The following is a 12,098-nucleotide window of genomic DNA, read 5'->3' as shown; positions in this document are numbered from 1 at the left end:
GCAGGAATCCCTTAGAAGAAACGGAGTAGCAGCCATCATGGTCAACAAGAGTCCGAAATGCAGTACTTGGATGCAATCTCAAAAATGACAGAATGATCTCTGTTCATTTCCAATGCAAACCATTCAGTATTACGGTAATCCAAGTCTATGCCCCAACCAGTAACGCTGAAAAAGCTGAAGTTCAATGGTTCTATGAAGACCTACAAGACCTTCTAGAACTAACACCCAAAAAAGATGTCCTTTTCATTATAGGGGACTGAAATGCAAAAGTAGGAAGTCAGGAAACACCTAGAGTAACAGGCAAATTTGGACTTGGAGTACGGAATGAAGCAGGACAAAGGCTATTTAATAGAGTTTTGCCAAGAGAATGCACTGGTCATAGCAAACACCCTCTTCCAACAACACAAGAGAAGACTCTACACATGGACATCACCAAATGGTCAACACTGAAATCAGACTAATTATATTCTTTGCAGCCAAAGATGGAGAGGCTCTATACAGTCAGCAAAAACAAGACCGGGAGCTGACTATGGCTCAGATCATGAACTCCTTATTGCCAAATTCAGACTTAAATTGAAGAAAGTAGGGAAAACCACCAGACCATTCAGGTATGACCTAAATCAAATCCCTTATGATTATACACTGGAAGTGAGAAATAGATTTAAGGGACTAGATCTGATAGATAAGAGTGCCTGATGAACTATGGACTGAGGTTCGTGACATTGTACAGGAGACAGGAATCAAGACAATCCTCATGGAAAAGAAACGCAAAAAAGCAAAATGGCTGTCTGGGAAGGGCTTACAAATAGCTGTGAAAAGAAGAGAGGTGAAAAACAAAGAAGAAAAGGAAAGATATAAGCATCTGAATGCAGAGTTCCAAAGGACAGCAAGGAGAGATAAGAAAGTCTTTCTCAGCTATGAATGCAAAGAAATAGAGGAAAACAACAGAATGGGAAAGACTAGAGATCTCTTCAAGAAAATTAGAAATACCAAGGGAACATTTCATGCAAAGATGGGCTCGATAAAGGACAGAAATGGTATGGACCTAACAGAAGCAGAAGATATTAAGAGGTGGCAAAAATACACAGAAGAACTGTACAAAAAAGATCTTCATGACCCAGATAATCATGATGGTGTGATCACTCACCTAGAGCCAGACATCCTGGAATGTGAAGTCAAGTGGGCCTTAGAAAGCATCACTACAAACAAAGCTAGTGGAGGTGATGGAAGTCCAGTTGAGCTATTTCAAATCCTGAAAGATGATGCTGTGAAAGTGCTGCACTCAATATGCCAGCAAATTTGGAAAACTCAGCAGTGGCCACAGGACTGGAAAAGGTCAGTTTTCATTCCAATTCCAAAGAAAGGCAATGCCAAAGAATGCTCAAACTACCGCACAATTGCACTCATCTCACACGCTAGTAAAGTAATGCTCAAAATTCTCAAGCCAGACTTTAGCAATACATGAACCGTGAACTTCCTGATGTTCAAGCTGGTGTTAGAAAAGGCAGAGGAACCAGAGACCAAATTGCCAACATCTACTGGATCATGGAAAAAGCAAGAGAGTTCCAGAAAAACATTAATTTCTGCTTTATTGACTATGCCAAAGCCTTTGACTATGTGTATCACAATAAATTGTGGAAAATTCTGAAAGAGATGGGAATACTAGACCACCTGACCTGCCTCTTGAGAAATCTGTATGCAGGTCAGGAAGCAACAGTTAGAATTGGACATGGAACAACAGACTGGTTCCAAATAGGAAAAGGGGTACATCAAGGCTGTATATTGTCACCCTGCTTATTTACCTTATATGCAGAGTACATCATGAGAAACGCTGGACTGGAAGAAACACAAGCTGGAATCAAGATTGCTGGGAGAAATATCAATCACCTCAGATATGCAGATGACACCACCCTTCTGGCAGAAAGTGAAGAGGAACTAAGAAGCCTCTTGATGAAAGTGAAAGAGGAGAGTGAAAAAGTTGGCTTAAAGCTCAACATTCAGAAAACGAAGATCATGGCATCTGGTCCCATCACTTCATAGGAAATAGATGGGGAAACAATGGAAACAGTGTCAGACTTAATTTTGGGGGGCTCCAAAATCACTGCAGATGGTGATTGCAGCCATGAAATTAAAAGACGCTTACTCCTTGGAAGGAAAGTTATGACCAACCTAAATAGCATATTCAAAAGCAGAGACATTACTTTGCCAGCAAAGGTCCACCTAGTCAAGGCTATGGTTTTTCCAGTGGTCATGTATGGATGTGAGAGTTGGACTATGAAGAAAGCTGAGTGCCAAAGAATTGATGCTTTTGAACTGTGGTGTTGGAGAAGACTCTTTGAGAGTCCCTGGCACTGCAAGGAGAGCCAACCAGTCCACCCTAAAGGAAATCAGTCCTGGGTGTTCATTAGAAAGACTGATGCTGAAGCTGAAACTCCAATACTTTGGCCACCTCATGTGAAGAGTTGACCATTGGAAAAGACCCTGATGCTGGGAGGGATTGGGGGCATAAGAAGAAGGGGATGACAGAGGATGAGATGGCTGGATGGCATCATAGACTCGATGGACATGAGTCTGGGTGAACTCCGGGAGTTGGTGATGGACAAGGAGGCCTGGCGTGCTGCAATTCATGGGGTCGCAAAGAGTCAGACACGACTGAGTGACTGAACTGAACTGAACTGAATGCATCTATCTCTGTTGCACTTCAGAGCCTCAAATCCTACCTTGGGTCCATACTTTCTTCCTTTTCTCTAGTCTGTCCTTGTTTTTCTGAATTACTTATTCCCAGGATTTTTAATTAAAGAAGTCCAGGCATGAATAAATTAATAATATCAGTGTCTCCTTTGAGGACTGTCACGTGGTGAAGCCACAGCAACACCAACGATGTGCATATAGTAGGTGTCTAAGTGAGTTCAGGGTCTTAGATTAAATTGTTAATACAAGAGATTTATCACAGTTGATCAGTTCAGTCAGTTCAGTCTCTCAGTTGTGTCCTACTCTTTGCGACCCCATGGACTGTAGCACGCCAGGCCTCTTGTCCATCACCAACTCCCGGAGTTCACCCAAACTCATGTCCATCGAGTCTATGATGCCATCCAGCCATCTCATCCTCTGTCGTCCCCTTCTCCTCCCCACCTTCAATCTTTCCCAGCATCAGGGTCTTTTCAAATGAGTCAGCTCTTCACATCAGGTGGCCTAAGTGTTGGAGTTTCAGCTTCAACCTTAGTCTTCCAATGACTATTCAGGACCGATTTCCTTTAGGATGGACTGGTTGGATCTCCTTGCTGTCCAAGGGACTCTCAACAGTCTTTTCCAACACCGCAGTTGATAATCACCATTTATAAAAAGGAAAGATAACAAACAGTGCCTACATCTACTTGCTTATGCTGGGTCCTAAAAAAGCAAAATGAACAAATGATCTGTTCCTTAGTGTTCATGTTACTATTTACCTCTTCCTCTTACAGGGTGGGGTCAGTGCAACAAGGGTCAAGAACCTCCATGTTCTGAAAGTCTCCTCTCTCTCTCTGCCTTCTCTCTCCTCCTCCCTCCTCATTATGTCCAGTCCCACTGAGCTATTTAATCATGGTCCCTGGAACATGAAGTGCCCTCTTCTCTATACCTCTGAACATGCCCTTCCCTCTGTCAAAAACTCTTCCTTTCCCGTCCAAGGAAGGCTGTCTCCCTCCAGAAAGACCTAAGGCCCCCTGCCATTTCCTAGGGGACTTCTGGGTTCATCCTTTGGACCACCTGCAGCCAGCCAGTCCCTCCAAGCACCAGGTTTTTATCATCTTTGGTCAACAGCCAAAATGGGAGTCCCTTTGTCATCTCTTCAAGTCAGTTCAGTCATTCAGTCATGTCCAACTCTTTGTGACCCCATGGACTGTCCATCACCAACTCCCAGAGTTTACTCAAACTCATGTCCACCAAGTTGGTGATGCCATCCAAACATCTCATCCTCTGTCATCCCCTTCTCCTCCCACCTCCATCTTTCCCAGCATCAGGGTCTTGTCCAATGAGTCAGCTCTTCACATCAGGTGGCCAAAGGATTGGAGTTAGCTTCAACATCAGTCCTGATGTTGAAGGATGTTCAGGACTGATTTCCTTTAGGATAGACTGGTTGGATCTCCTTGCAATCCAAGGGACTCTCAAGAGTCTTCTCCAACACTACAGTTCAAAAGCATCAATTCTCCGGTGCTCAGCTTTCTTTATAGTCCAACTCTCGCATCCATACATGACCACTGGATCTCTTAGACCCACTCTAACCTCCAAAGAGCTCAGTTTCCTTGTCCTTGATCACCTCCTATGCCTGCTCCCTTCTCTCTGCAATCTTTCCCCAAGAGCCCTCTGGAACTTCATTCATGATAAACTCTCTCTTGCCCACAACCACGTCACAGTGGGTCTCCCCTTCACCTCTTCGGGCTAAACGAGTCCCAGCTCATCAATGCAAGGCCACCACTCCTCCCCTGTCACTTTTCCAAGGCGATGCCATTCATCCGGACTGGACCCAAGAGCGGGAGGAGAACCACACTGTCAGCTCCCAGTGACAGCTCACCCACTCATGCTGATGCGGAACTAGCCTGTATACTGTCCTCTGTCAATGTCAGATGCCAACCCGCATCATCCTTCGCCCTCATTCAAGGAGCCTTTGGCACCTGGCTCAATCTTTCTGTCCACCCCTAGTCCTGCCCTTGTCCTGAGTAGCTTCAATCTTAGTTCTTTGCTCTCAAGAGAATCCGCTCCACAGCACTTAGGCCGCCCTTCCCGTGGCCACCCCTGGACCTTGCCATCACCCTGAACTGTTCTGCCTATGACATCTTAAATCCGATAGCTTACTGTGATCAAAAGACACCATTTTTCACTCCAGCCATCATCATCACATCTGTATTTTATTTCAGCAAGACCTTCTGTATCTTGACTCCTCTGCTGTCTCCTTCTCTATCAACCCCCACCTGGTTTTACTTCCTCCCTGTCAAATCCCTCCCTTCCCAGTTTCCCTAGCAAACCCAGACTCCATGACACATCACATCACTGTTTTACAGACATCCTCACTCTCCTCTCTTGGCTTTAGGAACACTTAAGTTCCCTCCCTTAATTTCAATATGTCTTTCTCCTTTCCCTTAAGTGTCAGTTTTCTTGAATGCCTATTGGATTCTTCCCACTCTCCCCTGATAATCTCATGTACACTGCTTGCCTATTTCTGGCAATTAATTTTTTTGTCTAAGATTCCAAGTCATTTGCTTTGCAGTTTCTTTTCACAAGGAGACTATACAAAATTGGCCTGTATGCAGGTCAAGAAGCAACAGTTAGAACCCAACATGGAACAACAGACTGGTTCCAAATTGGGAAAGGAGTACATCAAGGCTGTATATTGTCACCCTGATTATTTAACTTACATGCAGAGTACATCATGTGAAATGCCAGGCTGGATGAAGCACAAGCTGGAATTAAGATTTCCAGGAGAAATATCAATAACCTCAGATATGCAGATGACACCATTCTTATGGCAGAAAGTGAAGAGGAACTAAAGAGCTTCTTGATGAAGGTGAAAGAGGAGAGTGAAAAGCTGGCTTAAAACTCAACATTCAAAAAACAAAGATCATGGCATCTGGTCTCATCACTTCATGGCAAATAGATGGGGAAACAATGAAAACAGTGACAGACTTTATTTTCTTGGGCTCCAAAATCACTGCTGATGGTCACATGAAATTAAAAGACACTTACTCCTTGAAAGAAAAGCTATGGCAAACCTAGAAAGCATATTAAAAAGCAGAGACATTACCTGGCCAACAAAGGTCCATATAGTCAAAGCTATGGTTTTTCCAGTAGTCATATGGTTTTTCCAATAATCGAGATTATTCCATGCTTGTGCCAAATATTTTAAAATATTATATAGTTTCTTTTATTGAAATATATTATATCCAGATTTTGTTTATGAAGTTTACTTGTAAGGAAATCAATTCTATTGGGTCAGTTCTCAACTTTCTTTTTCGCCTTTAGAAACAAGAGTGACACCAAGTTTTAAAACTCCTATTTTTCAAACTCAGATCACTGCAATATTTTGTGAAAAATTTATAAGATCTTGAACTTTTCTTCAGCCATAGAGCCTTCAATGGAAACTGACTAAAACTTTGAAACCTGGGAAAAGATGGTATTTTTTACCATACATCTCTATACATGCATGCTCAGTCACTCATTCATGTCCAACTCTTTGGGACCCCATGGGCTGTAACCCACCAGGCCCCTCTGTCCGTGGAATGGGTTGCCATTTTCTACCCCAGGGGATCTTCCCAACTCAGGGACCAAAACCCGAATCTCTTGCATCTTTGGCAGAAACGTGAAAATCAAGAAAGGCTCTTGCTCAGCAAAGGCGGGGCACAGACGGTGAAGGAGCACAGACGGTGAAGGAGCACAGACTCCTTTCCCAGGGCAGCCCCACGTGGGCTGGTCCTGGTGCTGGAGCACAAGCTGGGCTGCCCCCCTGCCAGCACACCCTCAGAGCCAACTGCTTGGGCTGGAGCAGGCGGCCTGGTGTTCCCGGGCACACTCAGGAGACATCCTCCCAGGAGAGGATGCTCCAGGGCAGACATACTGCACTCAGTTCAACGGGCAGGGATGTTGAGGGCTTACTATGTATCAGGCACGGTGTGAGACACTGGGCATGAAAGGCTGAACAAGGCCGCCTTCTGCCCTTAGCTGGTCCCAAACGAGCCCAAGAAACAGGCAGTTGAGTCACAATTGAGCTGGGTTTCCTCCAAACCTCCAGAGCCAGGAAGCAAACCCCAATCTTCCCTTCCAAAGCTCACTGTTCTAAGAACTGGCGAAGGCTTGGAAAGAGCTGCACTCTTTAGGCACACAATGTCCTAATTAGTGGCTATCCTCCAAGGCCAAACAGAGCAGCCTAGGAGCAGACTTCAAAGCCACTCATCTGACGACAGACCAGGACACAGAATGACTCGAAATGAGAATAAGCCCTGGCTGAGCTACGTCTTGCTAGCATTCCAATTACCACCGCTGCTGGCATGCCCGATCTATTCACTCAGAAGAGCTTTCTTCTCTTTGTCATCCCACAGCGAGATAAACTGTTCTTCTGTAGACCCCAAAGGGAAATATTAACAAAATCAATAATTAAAAGGTGTGTAAATTTGACCCTGAAAAATACCATTTTGCTTGAATTCAGGAAGAGAGCTTTTAAAAGCTAGAAACCTGTGAAACTGAGTCATTATATCCCAAAATATGCTTTATTATACCAAGTGAAACACAAACTGGTCTTTAGAAAAATCCAGATATTCTAAAAATATCATCTTTTAAACTCATTGTCCTTGCCCCCCAGCAGTTTGTGCTGCTTTTTCTATTTCTTGATGATGTATTGCTCTGTATAATTATTTTCATTTAATTAGCAACATTACCTTTATACATGTGATTCATGTAATTTTCTGAAATTATATCACGGTTTACCATCTTGGCTCACATGTAAATATAGAATTGTGTATGAGTAGCCACTTATTTTTTATATCAAAGAAATACATTTTCAAATAACTTCTGGAGAATTGTATGCTTCAAACCCATTCCTCTGGTTCCTTTCACTAAAGCTCTCTTAATTCAATATGTTCCATTCATAGATTCCTCACTGTAATCCTCCTTCAAGCATGTTCTCGGTTTAGGGTCACAGCACTGTTAAAAACACGTTGATTACTAAACTGCTGCTGCTAAGTCACTTCAGTCGTGTCCAACTCTGTGCGACCCCATAGACGGCAGCCTACCAGGCTCCCTCGTCCTTGGGATTCTCCAGGCAAGAACACTGGAGTGGGTTGCCATTTCCTTCTCCAATGCATGAAAGTGAAAGTGAAGTCGTGTCTGACTCTGTGCGACCCCATGGACTGCAGCCCACCAGGCTCTGGGATTTTCCAGGCAAGAGTACTGGCGTGGGGTGCCATTGCCTTCTCCGGATTACTAAACTAAAGCCCATTAAACTAAAGCCCTGAACATTTGTTGTTCAGTCATTCAGTTGTGTCTGACTCCTTGCAACCCCATGGACTGCAGCACACCAGGCCTCCCTGCCCTTCACCATCTATCAGAGCTTCCTCAAACTCATGTCCATCGAGTTGGTGATGCCATCCAAGCATCTCATCCTCTGTCATCCCCTTCTCCTCCCGCCTTCAATCTTTTCCAGCATCAGGGTCTTTTTTAATGAGTCAGCTCTTCGCATCAGGTGGCCAAAGTATTGGAACTTCAGCTTCAACCCTGAACATAACTTCACAATTTTCCAATCATCATTAAATAAGAACTGGAAACCAGGTGGGTTATCTTGGGCAACATACAAATGTCAGCTGACTTGGTTTAAAGCCAGGGTTTGCAAATCCCCCAGGGTCTTAGCAAGGTGGCGGGAGGGCAAGCCAAGGGCTGGACTGCTTCTTGGCTCCACACCTCCGTCAGCCAGAGCAGCTCAGAGTTATCTGTACATGCCATCGGGTGAGTTGATTCAGATATCCCCCTGCTCACTTGCTTGCTTTCACCACCACCCCACCTTTCTTCTTTTTCTAGGTGTATCATGTGCATAGGTCCTTCCCTTCTCCTTCTGAGCATTCGGTCCTAAGCCACTGGGTGAACCACAGGAAGGGAGGGGTCTGTACAGAGGAGCCTGGTGGGGGTAGGGGGTCAGAGCCAGAGAGGAGAGTGCATTGGAGAGGGCGGTGATGGGGTGAGGAGGGTAGGCAGCCTGGTGCACTGAGTCAAAGCCCAGAGCAGGCAAGATGTCCACATGCGGGAAGCTGGAGTCTGGCATAGGTGGGTCGGTTGGAGCCAGAGTTCCTCATCCAAGCACAGTGAGGAGGAAGGGCGTTCACACAGGGTAAGGCTTCAGGCCTGGTGTCAAAGCGGGATGGAGGGCGCTCGGTCGGGAGTGGGAGTGACCCACAGAGGGAGTCAGAGCCCACGCAGAGTCAAGTATCCCCGTGTGTGGATGGCTCAGAACGGGATGGCTAGCCAGGGTGAGGAGGGCATCCTCACAGGTCCCCTGAAAAAAAGCAGGTCACCGAAGACCACATAATGACCTGATTTGTGAAATGTCTACGTAAGGCAAATCGATACACAGAAAAGTAGATCAGTGGTAGTCAGGGGTTGGGGAGATTGGGGAGTAAAAGGGGAGTGATCACTAATGTGTGCAGGGCAACTTCTGAAGTGATGAAAATGTTCTGGAAACGGTGGTGATGGTTTTAAGATTTTAACAAAAACCACTGAACTGTGTAACGTCAGCTTAATTTTTTAATAGTATGCTTTAAATGGATGAACTCTATGGTAAGTGAATTATATCTCAATAAAGCTAAAATTAGAGTAAAGCACATTATTTCCTCAAAACATTAAGCTGACTGGAGTAAGTCTGATTAAAGCAATACTGACTACAGTACTCCTTTTTTCTTGATAAACTGTTAGCTAATACCATCAAAGCTTTACAGCAATCATTTCAACTAATGTGAATAACCAAATATAACAATGGTTTGGATGGTGAAGACAACATAGCATTAGCAATGTCATCAATCAACTTCCACTACCTATTACTACTCAATTAAAAGGATAACATTATCAAGCCAAGCAATTCTGTTGCCAATTTGTTTTTGCCAAACACATTTAGAGTGGATGCAAAGAGCAATACTGTTGGTTAAAAGGCTTAAAAATTCTACTTTCTAGGGTTGAAATTTGGTATATTAAGTATATTGTTGCGAAAAAATTTTCTTACTTCAGATGCCAAAGTAATTTTTAAGAAATTTTATGTTTTTAAGAGAATGCCATTAAAAATAACCATTATAGAAATGACCCTTAAGTTTAAAATATAACAGATACTTAATAAATATTGTTGTTCAGTCACAAAGTCACATCAGACTCTTTGCAGCTCCATGGACTGCAGCACACCAGGATTCTCTGTCCTTCACCATTTTTCAGAGTTTGCTTAAACTCATGCCCATTGAGTCGGTGATGCCATCCAACCATCTCATCCTCTGTCGTCCCCTTCTCCTGCCTTCAATCTTTCCCAGCATCAGGGTCTTTTCTAATGAGTTGGTTCTTTACTTCAGGTGGCCAAAGTACTGGAGCTTCAGCTTCAACAATGAATAGTCAGGGTTGATTTCCTTTAGGATTGACTGGTTGGATCTCCTTGCAGTCCAAGGACTCTGAAGTGTCTTCTCCAGCATCACAGTTCAAAAGCATCAATTCTTTGGTGCTCAGTCTTCTTTATGGTCCAACTCACATCCATACATGACTACTGGTAAAACTATAGCTTTGACTATATGCACCTTTGTTGGTAATGTGATGTCTCTGCTTTCTAAATGCTGTTTAGGTTTGTCATAGCTTTTCTTCCAAGGAGCAAGTATCTTTTAATTTCATGACTGCAGTCACCATCTGCAGTCATTTTGGAGCCCCAGAAAATAAAATCTGTCACTGTTTCCCCATCTATTTGCCAGGAAGTGATGAGACCAGATGCTGTGATCTTAGTTTTTTGAATGCTGAGTTTCAAGTCAGAGTTTTCACTCTTTTTTCACCCTTATCAAGAAGCTCTTTAGTTCCTCTTTGCTTTCTGCTATTAGAGTGGTGACATCTGCTTATCTGAGGTGGTTATTTCTCCCAACAATCTTGATTCTACCTTGAGCCTCATCCAGCCCAGCATTTCACATGATGTACTCTGTATAAGTTAAATAAACAGAGTGACAATATCGTCTTGATATACTCCTTTCTCAGTTTTGAACCAGTCCTTTGTTCCAGGTCCAGTTCTAACTGTTGCTTCTTGACCTGAATACAGATTTCTCAGGAGGCAGGTAAGGTGGTCTCGTATTCCCATTTCTTTAAGAATTTTCCACAATTGGTTGTGACCCCGAGTCAAGGCTTCAGCGTAGTCAATGAAGCAGAAGTAGACATTTTTCTCAAATTCCCTTGCTTTTTCTATGATCCAACAAATGTTGGCAATTCGATCCCTGGTTCTACTGCCTTTTCTAAATCCAGCTTGTACATCTGTAAGTTCTAGGTTCATGTACTGCTTAAGCCTAGCTTGAAGGATTCTGAGCATTACCTTGCTAGGATGTGAAATGAGTAAAACTGTGTGGCATTGTCCTTCCTTGGACTGGAATGAAAACTAAATTTTTCCAGTCCAGTGGCCACTGTTGAGTTTTCCAAATTTGCCGGCAAATTGAGTGCAGCACTTTACCAGTGTCACCTGTTAGGATTTGAAATAGCTCAGTTGGAATTCCACCATCTCCACTAGCTTCATTAGTAGTAATGCTTCTTAAGGCCCACTTGATTTCACACTCCAGGATGTTCAGCTCTAGGTGAGTGACCACACCTTTGTGGTCACCTGGGTCATTAATATTTTTGTGTAGTTCTGTACATTTTAGGCACCTCTTCTTAATCTCTTCTGCTTCTATTAGGTCCTTGCTGGTTTTATCTTTTATTGTGCCCATCTTTGCATGAAATATTACCATAGTATCTCCAGTTCTTTTGGAGAGATATCTAGTCTTTCCCATTCTATTATTTTTCCTCTATTTCTTTGCACTGTTCACTTAAGACTTTCTTATCTCTTCTTGCTGTTTTCCGGAATTCTGCATTCAGTTGGGTGTTCCCTTTCTCCTTTGCCTTTCACGTCTTTTTCTTTCCTCAGCTTTTTTTTTAAGATGGTTTTGGCCACTGACTACTGTACAATGTTACGAACTTTTATCCATAGTTCTTCAGGCACTCTACCAGATCTAATCCCTTGAATCTATTCATCACCTCCACTGTATAATCATAAGGGATTTGATTTAGTTTGTGGTATTCATTTAACATTTAACATTTAATACATGTTGAATGACTAATTTAGCTTTTAAATAAAAACTTTATAGTCACTATCAATAAACACAATTTCATGTATTTTCATCCTAGTCATTACTATTCAATTTTATTTATCTTCTACAATGTACAGTAATCCAGTGGATTTGTAGATAACTAATACTTTACTGTGTAAGGAAAAAACATATATTTGAGAACAAGTTAGCATATCCAAGAGAAAGAAGACTGCAGCTCAAGTGCTGGAATCTTTCAGGAATAATGGTACAGTTCAAAACTACCTGTTTATAAGAATT

The sequence above is a fragment of the Capra hircus genome, chromosome 14 (assembly GCF_001704415.2).
Source record: "Capra hircus breed San Clemente chromosome 14, ASM170441v1, whole genome shotgun sequence".
Lineage (NCBI taxonomy): Eukaryota > Metazoa > Chordata > Mammalia > Artiodactyla > Bovidae > Capra > Capra hircus.
This window is presented reverse-complemented; position numbering follows the sequence as displayed.